We start from the raw sequence: 21921 nt of genomic DNA, 5'->3' as shown, positions 1-21921 counted from the left end.
AGGTTTAAGGTGAGGGGGAGAGGTTTTCCTGGATCCTAAGAGGGGAGCACATTTTTTTTTAAAAAAAGGGATATGGCCAAACACAGGCAGGTGGTACTTGTGTGGGAGGGACATTTTGATTGGCGTGGGAAAGTTGGGCCAAAGGACCCGTTTCCACACTGTATGAATGACTGTTGTTCTAAATTGCTGGATTGGTGAAACAATTTAACAGATGACAAAGGATATTTAGATTTCCAATAGTATGATTTTACTTTGCTGCATTCATTTGACATCTACCATGCAAGTACAGAAACTTGCCATTTAATGTTTGGGTATACAGACGGGTGTCATTTTCTTGAAGCTAACATCCTCTAATACAGCTTCTCTATTTGTATGTTTAATCAAACATCCAATTTGGCTGAAATTGCTGAAGCTTTTGCTCTTGAATGATGGTGATGTGATGAGCCTCAATGTTGCCTTGACAACAAGCATGGGCTCTTGAGTACAAATATAGTTTCATCAAGAATTAACTTCAGCCTCAATTTTTTAGATCGCTAAATTAATCAATATGCTTCAAGTACCTAACACAACGAGAAAACATTTAGACAACTGTCATTTCCTTGAAAATGTACTGCGGCAATGTGACAATTTTGGAAAACATTAGGGTTATCATTACATGCTCCTTCATGAATACTGGACATCCAGCTGGTTTCCTGCTTATTATTGACTGAGGGCATCTTCCAAATTGCAAAGCCATGAACATTTCATACGAAACAGTTGCACACAAGGTGTGAAGATGACTGCAGCAGTGCTATTTTTCACAGATGCTACATCCTTCCTCACTTTGGATTTTGGTTACTTTTAAGTGATAAATGTTTCACCTTCCCACGCAAACAGCTAGCAGTTCTGGATACTAGAAAAAGCTATAATCCACATTATCAAAATGTTAAATTCTACCCAATCAACCACACATGTTGTCATGGAAACAATTACATTTCAATTTCCACACATACACATATTCAAAGACTTGAGCCAAGGCATGAAGTCATTTTTTTTTTGTACAAAATTTACAGATATATTTGAAATCAATTTTGGACTCAACCTTCCAAATATAGAAGAATGAACTATATCCCAAGTCTGTGATACATCCAGAGTAACCTTTGAATAAATGAAAACTCCATTACAAGCAACAAATGCCCAATAAATAAACATTGCCTCAACCCACTGTGGTAATGAGTAGCTGAACTTTGCAGTACAGATTCAGAAAGGGAAGAATACTTCACTTGCAACAATCAAAAACATTCTATATTATGGAAACACCAGAGCATAGAACTAATCCATTTCAAAGTGATTTCCTGAACAGAAGCATCCAATCCATTTTAAATTTCGCAGGTCAGTAATTAGAGGGCCAAGAGACATTCCCCATTCAGGTCTGCTTGTTTTATTCCAAAAATACCCCAATTCATTGAGTAAATATCATTTTTTATTCTTGTCAGCATCACACTATATCTGATGCATTTTAACTAAAATAAAATACAGAGGAGAAAACACTAAATACAGACAGCTCAATTTGTTTTTATTTGGAATGATTAATGATCACCCCGCCTTTTAAAGATACTAACAAAAAAGTAATTAATATCTGCTACGTTCATGCACAAGGCCATTTTAAATTTGTCTTGCTCATTTTGGCAATGACTCTGTACATCTTCATATAGTTTATTGCGTGGAAATTCATCTCTGATCAGTTGTAGCTGTGTGTTCTATTCTGCTTCCGAAATTCCATTCATAATAACTAATCTAAAATGCAAATATTTAGCCTCGATTAGTAAAACAGTATATGTGGGGTTCAGCAGATCTGTGGCAGTTTTAGCTTAATAGTTAGCATGCATCTAATAAATTGCTCAAAAGAACTCATCAGGTCAAGCAGCAAATGAGGAAACAAAGGAATAAATGTTTCATGTCGAAATGCTGGGCTTTCAACAGTTTGTATTTTGCTCCAGTTTTCAGCATCTGCAATACCATGTCTCCCATTAGCAGGTTATCTCAGTGTTAAGTTTATCAATTCTTCCAGTACAAGTGACCCAAGATTCTCATTATCATCACCATCCACTGAATTCACCATACTTTTTCATTTATTATATCTTGTATTTGGTACCTGCATTAATCCTATATAGTTTAAAGTTTAGTTCAAATGCTTTCAGTTTCTTTGGTTCCTCAAATGTACCCATTAAGCTTCACAATGCTTTCCATTGAGAACAAATAATATTTCAAATCCAGGGAATTGGCCAATCATGAACAATCAATTTCTAACACATATCCCATCATAGGATGCACTCTCTTATTTAATCATAAAAACCCAGGTCCCAATTATGGATGCATCTATTTCCATGCAATTGCCCAGAAGCATAGTTAAGTGAGATCAAAGTGTCACAGTAGCCATTTTGAACAACCAAGTTTTGAAGGAGTGATCTTTAATTTCATAGCAGCCATAAATATTCACTCACAGAACCTCTCTGAATTGATTTGCAACCCTGTGAGATTTCATCGATTCACTTTAAAAAAAAATAGGAACTATGTGTTAATTACACACACCTATTTCACTGGACAATTAAGATTTTGCTTCCTGAACACTTGGGTGTATTTTATGTATTTTGGGCTCTGCTGATGACAAGAATCATGATAATATTTTTAGGTATAACCTATTTTTGTGATTTCCTGTCATATTTTGTCTACTGGTATATTTTCTGACTGTTTTGGTCAGTCCAAGCATGCCTGGGAATGTACTCAGTGCAGGTGCTAGGTCAGCTATGCTTAGTCAGGATAGATGCAGACGTGTTATAAAAGCAGCTCACATATAGATACAGTGCATTACATTGATATAGATTGAACACATGTTGATGGGCATGTCCTTCAGGCAATAGTATAGCCAGTGTATTTAACAATAGCATTTATTATCCTCAGGAAGATTTAATACAGCAGACTTGTTGTATCAACGTCAATAACAGCTGCAATAGATGCTGTTGCATCTGTGGCAAATATGCATAAGGCTCAAAGGCCCTGAAGAAAGCCTATGAGCTCGACTTGAGTTGTAAAATTCATGTCCAAGACAAACCCTGGGCTCTTCACATTTGTTGTGCAACATGCAGTCATCCTGAGAGCTATTTGCAGTCCCAATGATATGGAGAGAGCAGAAGGATCACGTGATGGACTTTTACTTCTGTCTGATCAATATATCTGGCTTCCCTCCCAAAAATAAATAAGTCTACTGAATACCCCAAACTGCCTTCAGCGTGAGACCAGTGTTGCACGATGACAGTTTGCGAGTTCCAAAGGCACCAGAGGCATGGAGCCTAAATGAGGCAGATGAAGATGCCACAATGTACCAACCTGATGTGGAAAACAACATTGATCCAGATATTGAACCGTTTATGGCTGGTTATCCTCATCTATTAACACAGCCAGAATTAAATGACCAAATCAGGGACTTGGGTTTGTCAAAAACAAAACTATTTGGTTCAAGCCCGCAAGGATGGGGTTTGCTATAACTGGGTACAAGAATTTTCTTGACAACTACAGAGCATCAAACTACATCCAGCTGTCTGACAATCTTCTTCAAGCATACAAAACCATGACGTGCAACGTCATTGAAAATTTATTTTCTGCATTCGAACTTGGACTTCTGCCCTGCTGACCATTGTGCAGTATATAGGCCCGTTCATACAGTCAAAAAAACCCAAATGTAAAGGTGGAGATTCTCCGCCCTTGCGACAAGAGACGTACCTTCATGAATGCACCCTGGCCTGCTCCAAGGCGCCAACTGCAATCCCTCTCAGGCTGGGGGTTGGGGGGGGGGGGGTGAGAGGGTCAGTAGTGGAGTGCTGTGCTTCACCACCCTGCATGAATGTAATGCCACTGCAAGTGGCTGGATAGGGGTGGGCTGATGACACCGTGATGATATAATCAGCCTGCAACCCATCTCACCCCTTTCCTTCCATGACCCCCTCAGGACAGGAGCCCCAGCAGTTGCTCCGACACCTCACCAGGCCACTTCAGTGCCACCAACTTAATACGCAGCAGAACAATGGCAGTCTTCTCTACCCATAATCCCTCACGCAACTGGAACCATTGTGGGAAATTCAGAGCAGTCCCAGCTGCGTGGAGGATTATGGGTGGAGAACATGGCCATTGTTCTGCAGCATATTTATGACGGGTAGCACCACGGCAACAGTCACCCTGTCGACAGCAGCTCTGGACGACGCTCTGCATAAAAGCAGCACTGGAGCAGCCTTTTAGGGCTTCTCCATGAACAGGCAAGTTTAAAATTTTTATCCAGCTGGCAAACATGGTGAAAGGTTTGACCAGGACATTGTGACCATGGAAAAGCAGTATCAGGGCAACTATAAGCCATAAATTCTGACCAACTACTGTTGGACACTGACATGAGAGGCATCAGATGCTGAGTACAAACAAAAATCAGGTCAGTTGAACCAACGTCATGTTTCAGCTTCATTATGCGATTAAACAGGCCAAATTCAATAAAATTTAATGTTTCTCCAACTTCCAACTTGATACAGCAAATCTGGAATTATTTTAGTGTTCAGCTTGAAGTTGTTTATCATAATCCCCAATTGTTTTTCAGAAAGCAAACCCTTAGTGGAAAAAAAAAATGCTGTCCCAGGAGCTCATCTACCTTCTATTTTTAATTTTAATTTTCTTTCAAATTCTTTGTTTTACAAAGTTGATTTTTTTTCATATTGACCTCATTAACTGTACCTTGTTCATTTGCTTGGTCATCTTTGTACACCATGTTCCATAAACCCTGACATGCATCTGCTGCCTGCAGAATCAAATTATTAAATAGTTAGCCAGATTCAAACAAAATATTCCATTATTGTTTGAACTAAAAGTTACTTGAGAGAGTTCAAGTCAATTTAAATGCTAATACATTCTGTAAATGCCAATTCAATTATATGGGGATGCCATCTTAAAAAGGGTAATTCTTTCCATTATATAAAGAAATTAGTTCACTGAATCAGAGATACAAAAACAATAACATCCAGTGGTCCTGTGGAGAGAAAAATGATCTTACATCAAAATTAATACCGTCTAAGAACAGTCATTTGCGAATATTTATTTGAATGAGCTAAGATTTTAATCTGTGCTTCCAAATTAAGATACTGATAAGTTCAATTTTCACTTACATAGAACGTAGCATTAACCATTATCCACAAAGGGCTTCGTGGGTGTCCAATGTGTTGCCAATTCATTTTCTGTTAATCAAGATATTAGCTGGGATTCTGCACTACAAGGCCTATTGATACTCAATTTTTCTAATGCAATAAATTGGACAGAAACTTCAGGAGTCCACACACAAACAGATAAAACAGAAATAAGAAAACTGCTATCTGAGTTACCCTGCTCCTCCAGTGCTCCCCTTTATTTGCACTTTGTTGAAGGACTTGACACCAAAAATCTCAAATCAGGTTGTGAAATTGCTCTTTCAACCTGCTAAAACAGAAGAGTTAAAAATGGCACATTTAGATTTGAGTGAAATTTTACTGGTCTGATTTGTTGTAACTTTCAGGCAACTAAGATTAAGCTCCTTCTGTATAGTTACTGTTTTTTTTAATGTCTATTTTTCATTTTCTTACTTTTATAGTTTTTCTGCATGATTTTTACAATGAATTCTGATTCATCTCTTAAAATTGTTTATTTCAGTCAGGATTCTTCAAGCTTATTTGATTAAACAACCAAACTATTGCTTTCCCTCTTCACATGTGCCAGACATCTTCTGGTCAGATTCTGAGAGATCACAAGCTAAAAATCAAAATTCCCATTCAGTCAGTTGGCATTAAATATAATTTCCATTAAATACAATAAATGACAAATCATGTTCTTTTGTCACCAAGCACAAAATTACGGCCAATGTTACAACTTCACACTGTCAGTAACCAACCAGTTCTAGAGAAGTTTTTCTAAAGCAGCAAAATGTTCCACCAAATTCAATACTGGCAACTGAAATTTAAAAAAAAAAGATACAGCTGATGCCACTGAATTCAGACTTCTTTGTTTTTATTTTATTTTTTTCTATTTTTTTTTTAGGTGTGCAACGTCACTCCCCTCCCCACCCGCTGTCACTCCCATCAACCCTCGGGAGCGCACGGCTCCGCCCAATCATCAGCGGCCGCACCCACAGCAAGCTGAGGGCGCATGCGTGCGGAGGTGTGGCGCCGCGACGTCTCATTGGAGGTGCGGAGAACAGCAGGAGACAGGTAATTTTGTGATACTTTGTCTTCCACCTGAATTCAGACTTCTATACTAAACGTAATTCCTCCATTCCTTGTGTAAATGTCATTAAAGATATATGCAAAATCATTGATACACAAATAATATTTGGAAGCAGCCAAGATGATCATTGTTCTACTTCAACTACACTTTTTCTTGAAGAATGCACATGTTTAGAACAAATAGGCAAGCACTTTTTCACTTTGTGCTTTGCAGCTTCTCATGTACACTACTGAGAAACTGTCAAGCTTGCAACAATTTCTTATCTCATTGAAGCTTTTCACCCATTACGCATTTACTTCTACAACCTGCAGCGACATGAGCATCTGAAATCACACTGGTGATTTTCCATGAAAAGAAATGTTCCGCATACCAATATAATGCAATCCATGCAAGATATACTGGACCTTTGCACCTCATATTAAGAATTTATTCAGTAAAAGCAGCATTATTGCATAATATAGAATTAAGACAGGCAGAGAGATTAAAAGTTACCACCTCTTCCACTTCCTCTGGCATCTCAATCCATATACCCGCACTTGCAGGTGAAAACAAATTGCCATTCCCTTTAAATATTTCCCCCTTGCCTTAAAATTGTATCCTTTAGTTTTAGACCCTCTAATCCTAGTAAAAAGACTCAATCTTTCTTTTCTGTGATTCTGTCAACCCCAAATTATCCCTCAGCCCTCTCTGCTCCAGGGAGAACAATTCCAGCCTATTTAGTTTCTCTTTATAATTCAAGCCCTCCAGTCCCAACGTCATCCTTGTGAATCTTTTCTGTGCCTTTACTTCAAAGACTTTATTCTGAAATAAAATGGAAAACAAGCAGGACAAGCCAATGTATTTAACGCAAAATGTTCCCATCAACATTCATCCTTAAGATGGATATTTCAAAAATGCACGAAGAATGAATGTGGTAAGAAACGGAAAAATTATGAAAACGAAAGTCTGATCATCGACACAAAAAGCTCTGAGACAAGTGACATAGATGAGATAAGTATGTGTGTGTGTGTGTAAACTTCAATTGTCAATGAATGATGCAGTATTACTGATTGTTTGCTTTATTCATTTAAAGGAAAGTGAATTTCATAAGTTGGCAAATGCAAAAATATTCCTTAGTGACTGTTGCCTGTGAAAATTGTGACATCCACAGAGAGCCTCTCATGATTCATGAGAGAAGAAAGGCTACTACAGATTTAGATTGTTTGGTGCTTATAATTCGTGGCTTGAATTTCCTTTTATCATATTAATGTTTGGTTATATATACATCAAGTCATGTCATTGAAGCTTGCAAACTCCATTTAATTCCCCATAATAGTGCATGTAATAAATAGAACAAAGTATTAATGTATTGATATTGCATAATACAGGGGTTGCCAAACTTACTTAATTTAAGTGCCACATACGATAAACTTTATATGTTTGAGAGCCGCAACAATCACATAATCACAAGCCACAAGCATTAAAACTATAATTGTGAGCAGAAACTCATACAATTCCAGTCTCAGCCAACATATTTCCACGAGTCACACATTCTATGTCAAAGAGCCGCTTGTGGCTCACAAGCTGCAGTTTGGCCACCCGAGGATAATATTTTTCCCTCTCTCCAGAAGAGAAAATTTTTAATTTCGCTAAGTCAACCTTGAAGGAGGTTATGCAAAACTATAGAGGCTACGACACATGTGAACTAGTTGCGTCCATACTGGCATTGGACATGGACACAATCACTAACCTAATCTGGATGGGGACACAAACTTTTTTTTCTTCCCAATGCTGTGCAAGTTTTTAGTATTCCCATATTTAATCCATTGTGACCATCCAAACCAGCATTTTTTCTAGAAATATAGCAAAGATAAGCCAAAGAATTTCTACGACTGATTCCACCTGCATTGAATTCGTCCATCGTTATTGAATGAGGATCTACCGGGACCAATGCCTGAAGAGGGCGCACAAAATCAGTGAACCGGTGCGGACTCGAAAGGCCAACATGGCCTGTTTCTGCTCCGTAAATGGTTATATGGTTAAGTCAGCATCCAACAAAATTGTCCACCAGAGACAAGGACCTGATGCAGTGAAACACCACTCTGAAATTAATGCTCAATGTACATTTTGTCACTTGACAAAGTTCAAAATGCCATGTGGAAAAAGTCAATTTATGAATTTTTAAAATTATCAAACCAATAATATGAAACTGCACAACTAATTTGTGAGAAAAATCTAGCAAGGCTTTGAGTTTCTATTGATGAAGTTGATTGTTTGCTCATCGCAGACCATCACCCTTGGGAGAAATTGGTCTCTTATCCTGTCCAATAAAACTCAAAGGCTGAGAAACAGCATCTCCCAAATGGGCATATTAGAGCCTTCCAGACTCCAAGATCAACAATTTTTGATAATTTCCTGAGCTTGAATCATTTTCCTTTTACAATTTCAAATCAATTTTCTTCCATATACACCTACTACAAATGAAAGTTTTGTTTCTTTACTTATCCCATTACCATCTTTTTTTGATTACACCCTTATCCTTTCCAACTCTTGAGTTCTGCCTAAAACAAGCCTTTCTTTTTGTTCTCTCCTCTACTCTCCTTTATCAAATTGATATTACCCCTTCTTTCTTTAATCTCGATAAAGGGTCTTGACCCAAAATGCTGACTGAACATTTTTACCTGTGAACACTGAGTGACCAGAATTTCTCCAGCATTGCTTCCTTCCTTCTCCAGACCAAAGGTCAAATATTTCTCATTATCAATGCCTGTTGAGTATTTCTAAATCTTTCTCATAGAACAAAACATTTTTCAATGATTGTGCAGCAACAAAAGTTGAAGACCAAAACTTAATTTAATTGCTCTGATCTTCATGGGTAAATGAGAATAAACACTGCAGAATGCTAGATCATAAAATGATCCGCTTGAATTTATGTAGTCTATTCCATGCCTTCACATGGTAGGCTGTCCAGGAGGAACATGATGTGTCATTCCTCAAATTTGCATTTAGTCCACCCTGATAATTGATGGTGGGGAGTATTAAAATGGTTCACTACAAGAAGATCAAGTTCAGACCCCAGCAAGACAGACACCCCATCTGCATTTGGTCTTGCAAATGTGGAGGAGGCCATACTAGGTGCACAGAATGGAGTAAACTAGATGATATGCATGAAAAACTCTGTCTCACCTGGAAAGTTTATTTGTGGCCTTGGTTAGAGGTAAGAGAGAATGTTGGGCACTTACTGAAGTAACAGCACAAAGTGCTACAAGAGGTGGCAGGGTGGAGTCAGAGATTTATCCCTCCAAAAAGCAAATAGGTGAAGACAGGGGAAATTGGTGGAAGAGTCAGAGGCTAATATGTTAGATGTAGAGGCTTGTGGGTGGAAAGTGAGGACCAGAGAAAGACTCTGTCCTTCTTCTGCCTGGGGAAGGAGGAGCAAGGTAAGAAGTACAAAAAGAGCTTTACACATACATTGTCCAATCTAATCTGCAGGATTATCTGTTACCTCCTCTACATCTGCAGGACGAAGTCAAAGAATTTTTTTCTCCCTGAAATCCTTAGTAACAATAATCAATTTTGTGATATTTTTGTAATAGTTACACAATCCTTTATCCAGAACACTTGGGGGAACAATGTGTTCCAAATTTTGGACTTTTCCAGATTTCGGAAAGCAAGATTAAAGTCCACCCGAATTATGCTACCGTATCCACCCCCACCCCCTTCCAGTCGCCCTGCCGTCTCCCCCACCCCCCCCTCCCCCGCCAGCCCAACTTGCGCTGCTGGTCTTCCCCCTCACTCGCCCTTCTCGCGCTGCTGGTCTCCCCACCCCCCTCGCCCGCCTGAGTCACGCTGCCAGTCTCTCCCCCTTGCTCGCTGCTTGCCGGATTTTGGAGCTTTCTGGATTTTAGATGTCTGGATAAAGGATTGTGTACCTGTATATTATCCCATCATTCATTAACGCTGACAAAAGGTGAAAAGCAAATGAAGGATTAATCACTTGTGCAGAACAGACGTTTTCCACCTTGCTAAAAATTTAAATCAATAACCCTGCACAAAGCACAAGAGAGAAGGAAAGTACTACACAGTTGAAAATTTAATCTTGTAGACTCAAAATTCTCGAGATTCATCTTCAGGACAAGAGAGAAACCAATGGAAAACTAAAGAAAACAGATGCTGGAAATCTAAAAACAGAAATGCTGGAAGCATTCAGATCATGTAACATTTGCATGAAATAACTGCTTGAAATCTGTGATTCATAAATGTCACCAGGTGCTGTATCTTCTCTGGTCATGCTCTGCCAGGCCTTTTAAGAAAAACAGTTAATGCTTCAGGTTGAATACTTTCATAATGATAGAGGGAAAAAGTTTTCAGAGAAGATGGAGGGAGGAAGGGATGGAGCAGGGAAGGGAATTATCCAATTTAACAGTAAGGGAGTAAGACCTTTAGAGGGAATGCTGCTGCTTCATAGCTATTTATGGAGTTTGCGTGTTCTTTCTTTAACCATGTGGACTTTCTCCCACATCCCAGAAACCATGGTGTCTGATAAATTATAGAACAGTACAGCTCAGGTACAGGACCTTCAGCTTATGTGTCTGGGCCTAATGTGGTGTCCAAATCACACCCAACCAAAACTCTTCTTCTTGTTCACAACAGAGATCCTTCCGTTAGCTTCATATTCGTGTGTCTATCTGGAAGCCATAAATACTACTATTGCATCTGCTTTCACCACTACTCGTGGGAGCTCATTCCAGGCACCAACCACTGCACAAATCTTTGCCCCACCCATCTCTGTTAAACTTCCTCTGCCTCAGCTTAAATGAATATCCTCGTGTGTGATGCTTTTACCCCGGGGAAAAGATTTTGACTGTCCACCCTATAAATGCCACAGAAATACTGGAGGAACTCAGTTGGTCTCACAGCATGCATAGGAAGTAAAAATATATGACCAATGTCTGGGGCCTGAGCCCTTACACTGTGAGATCCGCCAAGATCTTCCAGCATTTCTATGTTTTTATTACAATTGTAGAGTCTGCAGGCTTTTGTGTTTCACCCTATAAAGCTTCTCGTGATCTCATAAAACTATCAGTTCACCCCTCAGACTCCTATGCTCCAGAGAAAAAAAACAACTTCATCCAAACTCCATAACTCGTACCTTCTAAACCAGGTATCATCCTGGTAAACTTTTTCCAAACCTCATGCAAAGCATCTATATCCCTCCTGTAATGGGAGGAGGGTTGGAAACAGAATTGAACACGGTATTCCAAGTACAGCTGCAGTGGAGGCCTGGCAGAGCATGACCAGAGAAGATACAGCACCTGGTGACATTTATGAATCACGGACTTCAAGCAGTTATTTCATGCAAGGGATGTACTGTAAATCTACAGGGTCAAACTAAAATGTACAGAAATAACCTTGAATAAAATCTGGAATGTGCACTTTAATTACATGTGGATTGTCGAATTACAAATGTAAAACTGTGGAGCATAGGGGCAAATGAAGGAAAAGTGTCTTTGTCGCAAACATTATGAAGAGCACTGTCATTGATGTCCTCGTTGCTGGTCTAACTGGTTTCTAATATTTATCATTTACAGCATTCCTTATTGCTCACTGACTCCTTAACTCGTCAATATTAGTGAGCAGTAATAATCCCATTAAAGAAATATGCAATGAAAGGAGGACAAGCTGCATTCAAAACAAAGTGCCACTGACAGAAAAATTGTATCAGACAAATTGGCAAACATTTGTGGAGTCAGGCTTTAACACGGAGAAACCAAGAAAATGTTCATAGCTAAAACAGGAGTTTCCAAATATCCAAGATGACTGTCAAGTCTTGCAGCAGATCAATAAATCTGTGTGAAATTATCTATATTCTCAGTGGGATAGAAAAATGCAATTCGAATGGAATGCAAGGAAAACTAAATAAGCAAGAATCAGGTTTTGCCTGCTAGTACAGAATGGGTATGCACAGCAAATTTATGAAGATGTGCAGGGACCTGATCAACAGATAAATGCTGGTATGGCCAGTGAGACTCGCATCACATAAATTAATTTGAATGTGAATCATGAATAATGAGTTAATCGAAATACATTGTTAATGCAATGCTATTACAACACCAGTGACTTGGGTTGGAATCCGCTGCTATAAGGAGTTTGTAGAGCATGGGTTTCCAGTGGGTGCTCCAGTTTCCTCCCATATTTCAAAGATGGACGAGTTAGAATGCTGAGTGGTCACATGGGTGTAATCTGGCTTACGTGGCCAGAAAGCCTGTGACCATGCTGTATCTCTAAAATAATTGTACAGATGCTCCAAAATTCTTGCTCAGTGCAGCCAAACAGGTACTTTTGTTTTAAAAACAACTGCATTCGTATATATTAAATTACCTCAGTACAGAAAGAGACAATAAATTTAAAAGATCGATAATATTCACTGTTCAAATTACTACAAGAGGGGAAAAAAAAACACGAGAATCTTTTCTGTGCACACCGTCAGCAATTCAAGTGTGATGGACCTGGAAATTAATGATCTTCCCTATTATGGTCAGTCGTAATGGAACTACACCCTTACAGAATTCACAAATCACAGCCTGGAAATCTGAAGCACAGAATAATATTAGCCCTAATGCAATTCAAGTGGGAAAAAGTAGAACATTTTCTTTCTATATGCATTTCTTGACACGTGCAGATGACTCAACTTGGCCAAACAAAAAAAAAGTGAAATGAACTATTTTCTAGCAACACAACCTCCCCCTCCTGCCTGCCACCCACCCCGCACCCTTCCCTCCCACCCCCCCCCCCCCCCCCCATATTGCAGGGGTCACAGCTATTTTGTTCTCAAATGCATGGACAGCAGTTATGCAGAGTTGTGTTGAATATGCTCTGCAGCCCCACCAGGTGGCAAAATGATTTGTTCAAAAGACTGATGCAGCCCATCAATTAAAGCATCATTTAGTTAGTATTCATTGTTCAAATATGGAATTTTACAACATTTTAAGGCTGTACATTCCATACAAATCTTTACATAGTAACTTACCACGCGATTTGAATAACCACCTTCATAGAGTATAGAGAAATTGTTAACCTACTTTCATCTCTGACAAAGTTTTTTTTTTAAATCTTGCCTTAACCATAACCATATAACCATTTACGGAGCAGAAACAGGCCATGTCGGCCTTTCAAGTCCGCACCGGTTCTCTTCAATGTTTTGGCGAGTTGGTGCCCAAATTGCCTTATTTTAAAAATAGCACATTATATTCCAGAAATTGGTTTGAGAGGACCAAATATGCCTACAACATGAACAACGTGCAACGAGAGACCTGCAAATAAAATGCAAAACTAGTGTGATGAGCACCAACTCATCAGGAACGTTATGAACCATAGCCACCTCATACATCTAGCTATGTAATAAGCATTTGCATTAATTACTTTACTCGGCTTTAGCTCCAGTAGAACAGAAAAGGAAATCGGGAATGGAAGAGTGAATCCAATACGTTCATACAAATTAGACGTAGAGAGCTGTGGCTCACATGAATGCTTCATCATTTATTAATTATGGATGCTCTGATTTACATGTTTCCTTCGGTTACCTTTTACCCCAATATTTACCAAACTCTGCCTTAAAAATATTCAAAAATGCTGCTTCCATCACTCTTCAAGGAAGGATGTTTAAAATATTCATAACCCACAGAGAGAGAGAGAGAGAGAGAGAGAGAAAAAAAAATCACCTTTTCTGTCTTACATTTGTAAGCCCTCATTCTCAGTGAGCCTGTTCCTTACCACATCCATCTCATCAAGATTCACCCCCCACCCCCCATCCATGATCATGCATATTCTGAGGCTCATGTCACTCTTTTAAACTTAGCACATACAAGGCTAACCCATCCAATCTTATTCAAAAACAAAACACCATTTTCCCAATGCATTTTCACTGAAAGGTTTCAATATTGTCATATCTTTCCTTAAACATAGAGATCAATATTCCAGATGCAATCTCAATAATGCATAACCTCCTTTGTCTTTGTATTCAATTGCTTTCACAATTAATGATAATATTGTTAGCTTTCATTAATTACTTTCAACACCGAATACAACTTTGGCTCTGTCCGCCACAATAGCATGGATTTTCCAGTCATCGCCCATTTCAATTCCCCATCCCATTCCCTTGCTGACATGTCTGTCCATGGTGTCATGCACTTCCAGATTGAGGCCACCTGAAATTGGTGGAACAACACCTCATCTTCTATCTGGGCACTCTCCAACCAGATGTCATTAACATCAACCTCATTTCCATTAAGTAAACCCCCCCCCCCCCTTTCCTTTCCTTCTCGTTCTGTCTTTCCTTCTCTCTTCCCTCTGTCTCCTTTCAGAGCCACAATCAATTCTCACCTTTCCTCTTAGCATATCCAATTAACAACTTTGGCTGTTGTTTTGGACTCCTTGTCCTCCCATTCTTCCCCTTTCTCTATAGTCTTTAATTAAGATCATGCCTGCTTTTTGCTTATACCTTGAAGCAAGGTTCAGTCCCAACACATCAGTAATATCTCTTTACCACCTGTGGACACTGCGAGACAGAGTTAGGTGTTTCTTTTTAACTACAATCTCAGCACATGCAGACTTTCGTGATTATGCACCAGAACATTAACATCTCTCTGTAATAACCACTGAAATGTTTTCCCCCAACTAAAACAACCAATTTCATTTTTTCTTTACAAACTCATTTGACCTACTGATGGTCATAAAATATCATATCAAGGCAGGAAGTACAAAGAATTTTACAATCAAGTACAGGTACACTATCCTTTATTCGTAACCTTTGGGGACAGTGTGTTCCAAATTTCTGATTTTTCCGGATTTCAGAAAACCCACCCGAATTGTGATGCCGTATCCACCTCCACCCCCTTCCAGTCGCCCGAACGTCTCCCCCAACCACCGGTCCTTTGGCTGCCTCCCCTAGGTGCCGGCCGCCTTTCTCCCCACTTACCAGATTTTTGAGCTTTCTGGATTTTAGATGTCCGGATAAAAGATTGTGTCCCTGTAGTGGAAGCTCTTCAAGTACAACTAACCAACTCCAAAGGTTAGAAGACTACAAGCCTCCCCCTGAGAGATCAGGATGAGAGAAGCTTGGAGGACAAGCAGCATAAAGCAACAGAACACAGATTTGGGCAAACTAAATTTTGGGAAGGGTAATGAGCAACAATAAAAAAAGTATGATATTAATATGAATGAATCTGGAATTAGACAAATTTTGATAGCACAAAAATTAAAAACTATAAACAAGAAGGATTCAATATATCAGTCTGATACAAATCCAAGTACATACCTCTAAAAGACATGATTGGTTAAGTAAATGTGGTCAAGAAACAAGTTGGTGCATTTTTAAATAAAAAAAGTCCATGCCATTGGAAAGTAGATGGAGTTAGAGCCAATATAAAAGGAGGCATGAAAGACACACATGATATATCAAATTCACAGCCAAAATAGTTAAAATGAAAACAAAGACTTTACAAGACCACTTATAAGGAAAATGATAGAATTGATAAAAGAATGGTAAGTTTTGGAGGGATCAAAGGGGACAAAAAAATGAAAATGCATTAAATTTAATTCATAAATGGAGGCAGAGTGTAGAGAGATGTACTGTTTTTAAGATCAAAATGGAATTTAAAAAAAGGTTTAAAATAGACTTCATTTCCATCCATGGACAATAAAGTAATCGTGAGAAAACTGATGATGTACAATTCATTTTCAAAAGTTTACCACATTAGGAAAACCATACATTTGCATCACAAAAATTATTGGGGGGAAAAAAACCTTGCTACTGACATTATCAGTACCACAGCAAAGGGCTTTTGAACAATCAACTCTTGACCCTGTTTTACAAATTCCCATTATTTGCCTCACAATCAGTGTCTTGAGGATGTCCCTAACAGAGCAATTAAGGGAAGGTCTGCGCATGTATTTTTTTTAAATAAAAGCATTGTGATTGGAAATAGCCATTTCCCAATCCATGACATAAAACTAAGTGAAAGGCAAAAGTAGATGTGAATATCAATGTTTTTGATCAAGTTCACATCTCAGGATGCAAACACCATGGTTAAAAGGCAAGATTGAAGCAGATAACAGCCATGATCTAAAATGGCGGTGCTGGCCCGACGGGCCAAATGCCCTACTCCAGCTCCTATTGTCTATTGTCTATTGAGTGTGAATAATAAGGAATTCAATTAAAAACTGGTGTCATTCTTTAAATCCAATAATAAAGACCAGTATCATGACAAAGCAGGAATGTGAAAGTAAAGGGATTTTGTCCTCAGCAGTAAAAATCATAAATGCATGAGAACAGAAAAGTTAGCAGAACATTTATCTTTATTAAAGAGGTCAAACTTCTATCCAAAGGGGCTATCAAATTAGCCCTAGTCCTCCCATCATTCTAAACACTATTTCACTTATATTTAGCTCAAGATTTTTTTTTTAATTTCATCTTTTGTCATCAATTATTCCAGAATTGTTCCAGACTTTCACATCTCTTTTCATGAAGTAATTTTTCCTTACTCTACTTGTTACTTTATTTTTAAACTCCAATCTTTATTGCCAATCCTCTTGCAATGTCAGATTTTATTTGTTCAACCAATCATTCTTTGGCTTGGCTTCGCGGACGAAGATTTATGGAGGGGGTAAAAGTCCACGTCAGCTGCAGAACAATTTTATTGACACTTTTAAGGTGAATGAAGTAATTCCCAGTTTTTCTGGTTTTGCTTACTTCTCCATCAAGTAAATTAACTCTTTTGTGTTGGATGCCATGCTGATGAATAATCTTGATAGCTTTTCCATCATCTTAAAACCTTCACAAAAAGGAGATACCCCGATTTGGTCACATTATTCTATGTAGGATCCTAATAATTGTTGAATAAAATTTTATTATTTATTTTTGCGCATCTATTTTCATAAAATCAAAGGTCAGGGTTCATATCAACAGCCTTATCTATCTTTCAAAAAACATATACACAACCCATAACACTCATGTCTTTGCTGTTTAAAATATTAGCATTGTTGATTTTGCTTCTCTGCACCTCCCACAATTTTCCCCCATAATTCTCTTGGTTAACCTTTACCTTTCATCAGTCCATTCATTTCTTCAGTCTACTTTCTTCTAATAGCGTTATTTATACATAAATCTACAATTTCAAGGGTAACCTAAATGAAATTACAATTTGACAAAACCAAAGACTAGATAATCTTGATCACATCTTTTTTGGACCAGTGAGCAACAAAGAATAATTCACCCATATGAGCCAATTACCCCAAGCACACTGGAAAGGACAGTTAACCTCATAATTGGATCATTCCCAAATTCTGTATTCAGCATGGTCTGCTCAGCTAAGGGAAATCAAAGTAATGGCAAAGACTATTGAAAATTGTTTCCTTCATTCATTTTCAAGCAACATTACAACAATAGATTGGGGATGTATCCAATTGGCAAAATTCAATTTCAAACCCAGCCAGTAATGTCTGTTCTGGTTGCTACACAGAATAAAATCATCTAATTCACAAATGACCCATTAAGTGCAAGATTAGCAGCCAACGGTTAGAAATTGAGTTAATTTGAATTTCTTGCCAGTTTTCCCCATGCAGCACCTTCAATGAACATAGGGGAAAAAATCTGAACAATTATTTAAAAAATATTTCACTCTTCTAATCATTGCACGTCCAAAGAACTGATCTGAAACTGCACAGATCGCTTCCCAATGGATACACATTTTAACATCAAAACTTCAGTACACTTTTAACTTTTTCCCTGACCATTCAAAGAAAGATTTGAGAGAAATTCCTAAATCTTTGCAATCAAACTATTGAAATATTTCAAAGGCAAGAAACTCCTTAGGGACCCATCAAAGACATTACTCAGTTCACGGCTAAACAACAAAATGCCCCAGTGGCCTCTTGCAAGATATCAAGTACATGCATTATCCGAATGAACTCCTTGTCTGCACTACCCAACACTCCCTAATTGAAAGAGCTAGAAACTTAAATTGTGCTGTTTACAAAATGTGCATTCACTTTGTAATATTCACATTATGATCCCTACAGGTCACGAGGTTGAGGAATGTCAAGATAATTTATTAAAGTCTACAGAGCATTTTGTTTTAATTGTTTTCGACTTTGGAGGTTCAGATTGGTCACCAAAGGCTTGAATCTTAACGATAGATTATGCATCCTTCATTTTGATAAAATATAAATAAAAAAATTAAAAACGAAGTAATTTACAGAAGTTTACAAACTAAATTTGGGAAGACAAATGATCAAAGTCTTCATCAGAATCATGATGTATTGACATGAACAAGTCATGAAATTCGGTGTTTTGCAGCAACGTCAGAGTGCAAACATATACATTGTAACCATCTTACGACTACTACAAAAAATAATAGTGCACGAAAAATAAGGCAGTGTCTTTGATTCATTGATCATTCAGGAATCTGATGGCAGCGGGGAAGAAGCTGTCCTTGCGCTGCTGAGTGCTCGTCTTTAGGCTCCTGTACCTTTTACCTGATGGTAGCAGAGTGAAGAGGGCATGGCCTGGGTGGTGGGGGTTTTTGAGGATAGAGGTTGCTTTTTTAAGACTCCACCTCATGTTGCAGGCCAAGTTAACCACACTCCGGAGTTTAGTATTGTCCTGAGAGCTGGCAGCTCCATATCAGGCAATGATGCAACCAGCCAGAATGCTCTCCATGGTTCACCTGTAGAAGTTTACGAGAGTCTTCGGTGACATGCCAAACCTCTTCAGACACCCCACAAAGTATAGCTGTTGGCAAGCCTTCTTTGTGATTGTATCAGTTAGATTTTATGCGGCATCTTAATGGAGGAAAAGAAAGGTGGAGATTTAGGATGGTAAATCTAGAGCTTAGTGTTTACAAACTTCCTTAACCTGCAATTTCGCCTGGAATAGTCAATGGTTGGACGTCAAGATGGAAACTCAGATCAATGCAACATCAGGTGATCTTCAGTGTATTAGAAGTTTAATTTTACTTCTTTGCAGTAATTATGCTGATAGTAAATAACCAAAACTGCATCATTTCCTTTGATCAACACAAATCTGTTCAACTTGAACTTCCTTGAAATAAGATATCCTTACCTTGTTCATCTAATTGTATTTTAATGGCTACTCCAGTCTGAACAAGGAGCTAAATGACATCACGAGAAGAAACTGACAAACAATGATTTCCTGGCTATTCAAAGAAGCTAAATTCAAAACAAATCTATGTAGTACAAATCAACCAGCAAGATTGGTAGATGAATGATTATAAAAACCCCAATCCTGTTAATTTTCTGGCTGGTTTACATCTAAATAATGCTGCGCCATTAACACAATCACATTCTTCCACCAAGATTTGATTTACTAAGCAACTCACTTTGTGAGAGTGTGGAAAACAAGGATTCCTATGTGTTTGCCACGTGATATTCTGTGCCATATGATGAACACACTTTAGTATTATTTAATTTATCAGATATAGAATGAGTTAGCCATTGTGCTGTTCCACCATTCAGTAAGATCAGGGCTTATCGTTTACCTCAATTTTCTGCACTAACCCATTTGAAAATGCTTGAACAGAGCCTTGTAGGATTTAAAATAATTCTAATGATTTACCAACCCCTAGGTGAAGAAATTTCTTCTTACCTCTGCTCTAAATACCCAAAACCTTATTTTAACACTTCAAGAAGGCTATTCTACCCATCCCAGTAAGAAGAAACATCATCTATCCTGTTAAGCACTCAGAATACTTCAATTATATTATTTTAACAATTGTCTTATTTTCCTTTTATCGATATCCTTTCCTGGTACTAAAAATATGAAATCAAAACTCAGGATAATTTTAACAATTAAAAATAAACTAACATGCAACATTGCTACATTTCCTTTATATGAGATTATCATCCAATAGCTTCACTTCATAGCGATCCAAACTACTGTATTGTAGTCAAAACTAGGTACTTCCAAAAGCAGAATTATGTTCCTATTTTGTAGCATATGTATTACTTTACAATTAATATAATGGAATTAAAGATTTTGTTTATCATTTCCTCTGCCAAATTCTTGAAATGGCATCACTTCTGCCTGCAATACACAATTATCTTATACGCAAGTCAAATCTCATAACTATTCCAATTAGCTTTGTAGTGCATTTTAAATTTGTACCCATTTACTTTTTAAATTTTTGAAAGAACATTCTAATTTTGTATATCACAGCCACAAATATGGTTTAAAATTGTAAAGATAAAAAATTAAATAGACAAAATGGCAGTTCAATCTTCCCTCATATCCCCAAATCCAAACATTTTCTAACACTTGAAATTTTTAAGCAATTAGATGCAACAAACATTTTCAAATTAGACAAGTTCACAATTAACAATATAATTGTAGTTGCACTGAAATCTTGATGCAGAACTGTCTGCCACATGCATCAAGTCTCCAGATCAAACAATACAAAAAAAATTTGAAATTATGTTTGATTTTCTTCAATATCTAATCCTGTAGTTGGAGCACCTCTTTTGCTTTACATACCAGATTTATTGTCAGAGTACATACATGACATCATATACAACCCTGAGATTCTTTTCCCAGATACAATTTTGTACTCATTTGTTTAGCTGGATGAGCAAAGTTTGTTCCACATTAACTACCACCTACTGTTGTATATATCTAGTAACCTAGAGACATGTCTCAAGTCTTGTAGTCAAATAGTCACCAAACTTTCTTTGTCACGAAAGACAAATATTTTTAGTCTTCAGGCCTCAAGCAACAAGAGCATTCCATCAAAATCCTGCCTGTCTTCGATGTCACTGACCTATTTACCTTTTGCTGTGTCACAGAGCCCAGTCTGGTCAGTTTATAACTTTGAATTCCAATTTTCAAATACTGTGGGGACTCTGAGTTACTTTTATAATCTTTGATTTGTTTATGAAGGAGGAACCGTTGATTAGTGAGGTCATTCATCGTCCTCCAGATCTTTACTTCTCTTCCCAATTATTTTCATTTTCTTTAGGACACATTATCCATTCCCACTTGCCCATTCATACGGAGTCAATTTAGCCTTTTATGACTTTATTCATTTCATAATAGCCTATATTATTTAAGAGGTATTGTCATTTGGAGAAATCATGTTCTGCTTTCTAAACATTTTGAGGTTATAAGAGTTTCAGTATACTTTTCATTTATACTCATCCCCAAAAGAGTTCAGTGAAAACATAAAACGTCCATTACAAAGACAAAAATTAAAGGGGGGATAAAAAGTACCCACCAATAATAGACTTTAGGATGCAGCATATTGCTTCCACATATCAGAAATTTGTTATATAATCACTGACAGCCCCCAACAATTTTTTTTTCTTGACTGCATATATTGTGAAAGTACTTCAATTTTATTGCAAGTTTTCACAGCAGTTGTACGGGCTGCTGCTCTATTATCAGGAATTCGTTGTAAATATGCTACTCCAACGCAACATTAAAATTAATTTTGCTTTCAATAAACATTGAAAAATAAATTATTCAGAAATACAAAAATCACGATCAGACTGAACCCAGATTAAAATAATCTGAATACGAGATACTAGGTTCCATTACCGTCTGCAATTGCACAGAAAAGGTTTCAAGATTAGATACAAAAATGACACTGCAGTTTGATCAATAGG

General features: G+C 37.7%; 1 protein-coding gene and 2 long non-coding RNA genes across 12 annotated transcripts in view; 1 reads left to right on the top strand and 2 right to left on the bottom strand.

Moving 5' to 3' along the window:
- ppfia4 (PTPRF interacting protein alpha 4) overlaps positions 1 to 21921 on the bottom strand; it is a 460378-nt gene that overhangs the window by 421522 nt on the left and 16935 nt on the right. The window lies entirely within an intron of this gene.
- On the bottom strand, positions 1535 to 4105 carry LOC138765021 (uncharacterized). Its single transcript, XR_011358421.1, has 2 exons — positions 3760 to 4105; positions 1535 to 1776 (listed from the first exon to the last, which is right to left on the bottom strand). It is a non-coding gene; the product is annotated as an uncharacterized lncRNA (long non-coding RNA).
- On the top strand, positions 4034 to 12795 carry LOC138765020 (uncharacterized). The gene is made up of 3 exons (XR_011358420.1): positions 4034 to 4289; positions 6082 to 6251; positions 11838 to 12795. It is a non-coding gene; the product is annotated as an uncharacterized lncRNA (long non-coding RNA).

The sequence above is a fragment of the Narcine bancroftii genome, chromosome 5, assembly GCF_036971445.1.
Source record: "Narcine bancroftii isolate sNarBan1 chromosome 5, sNarBan1.hap1, whole genome shotgun sequence".
Taxonomy (NCBI): domain Eukaryota; kingdom Metazoa; phylum Chordata; class Chondrichthyes; order Torpediniformes; family Narcinidae; genus Narcine; species Narcine bancroftii.
This window is presented reverse-complemented; position numbering and strand designations above follow the sequence as displayed.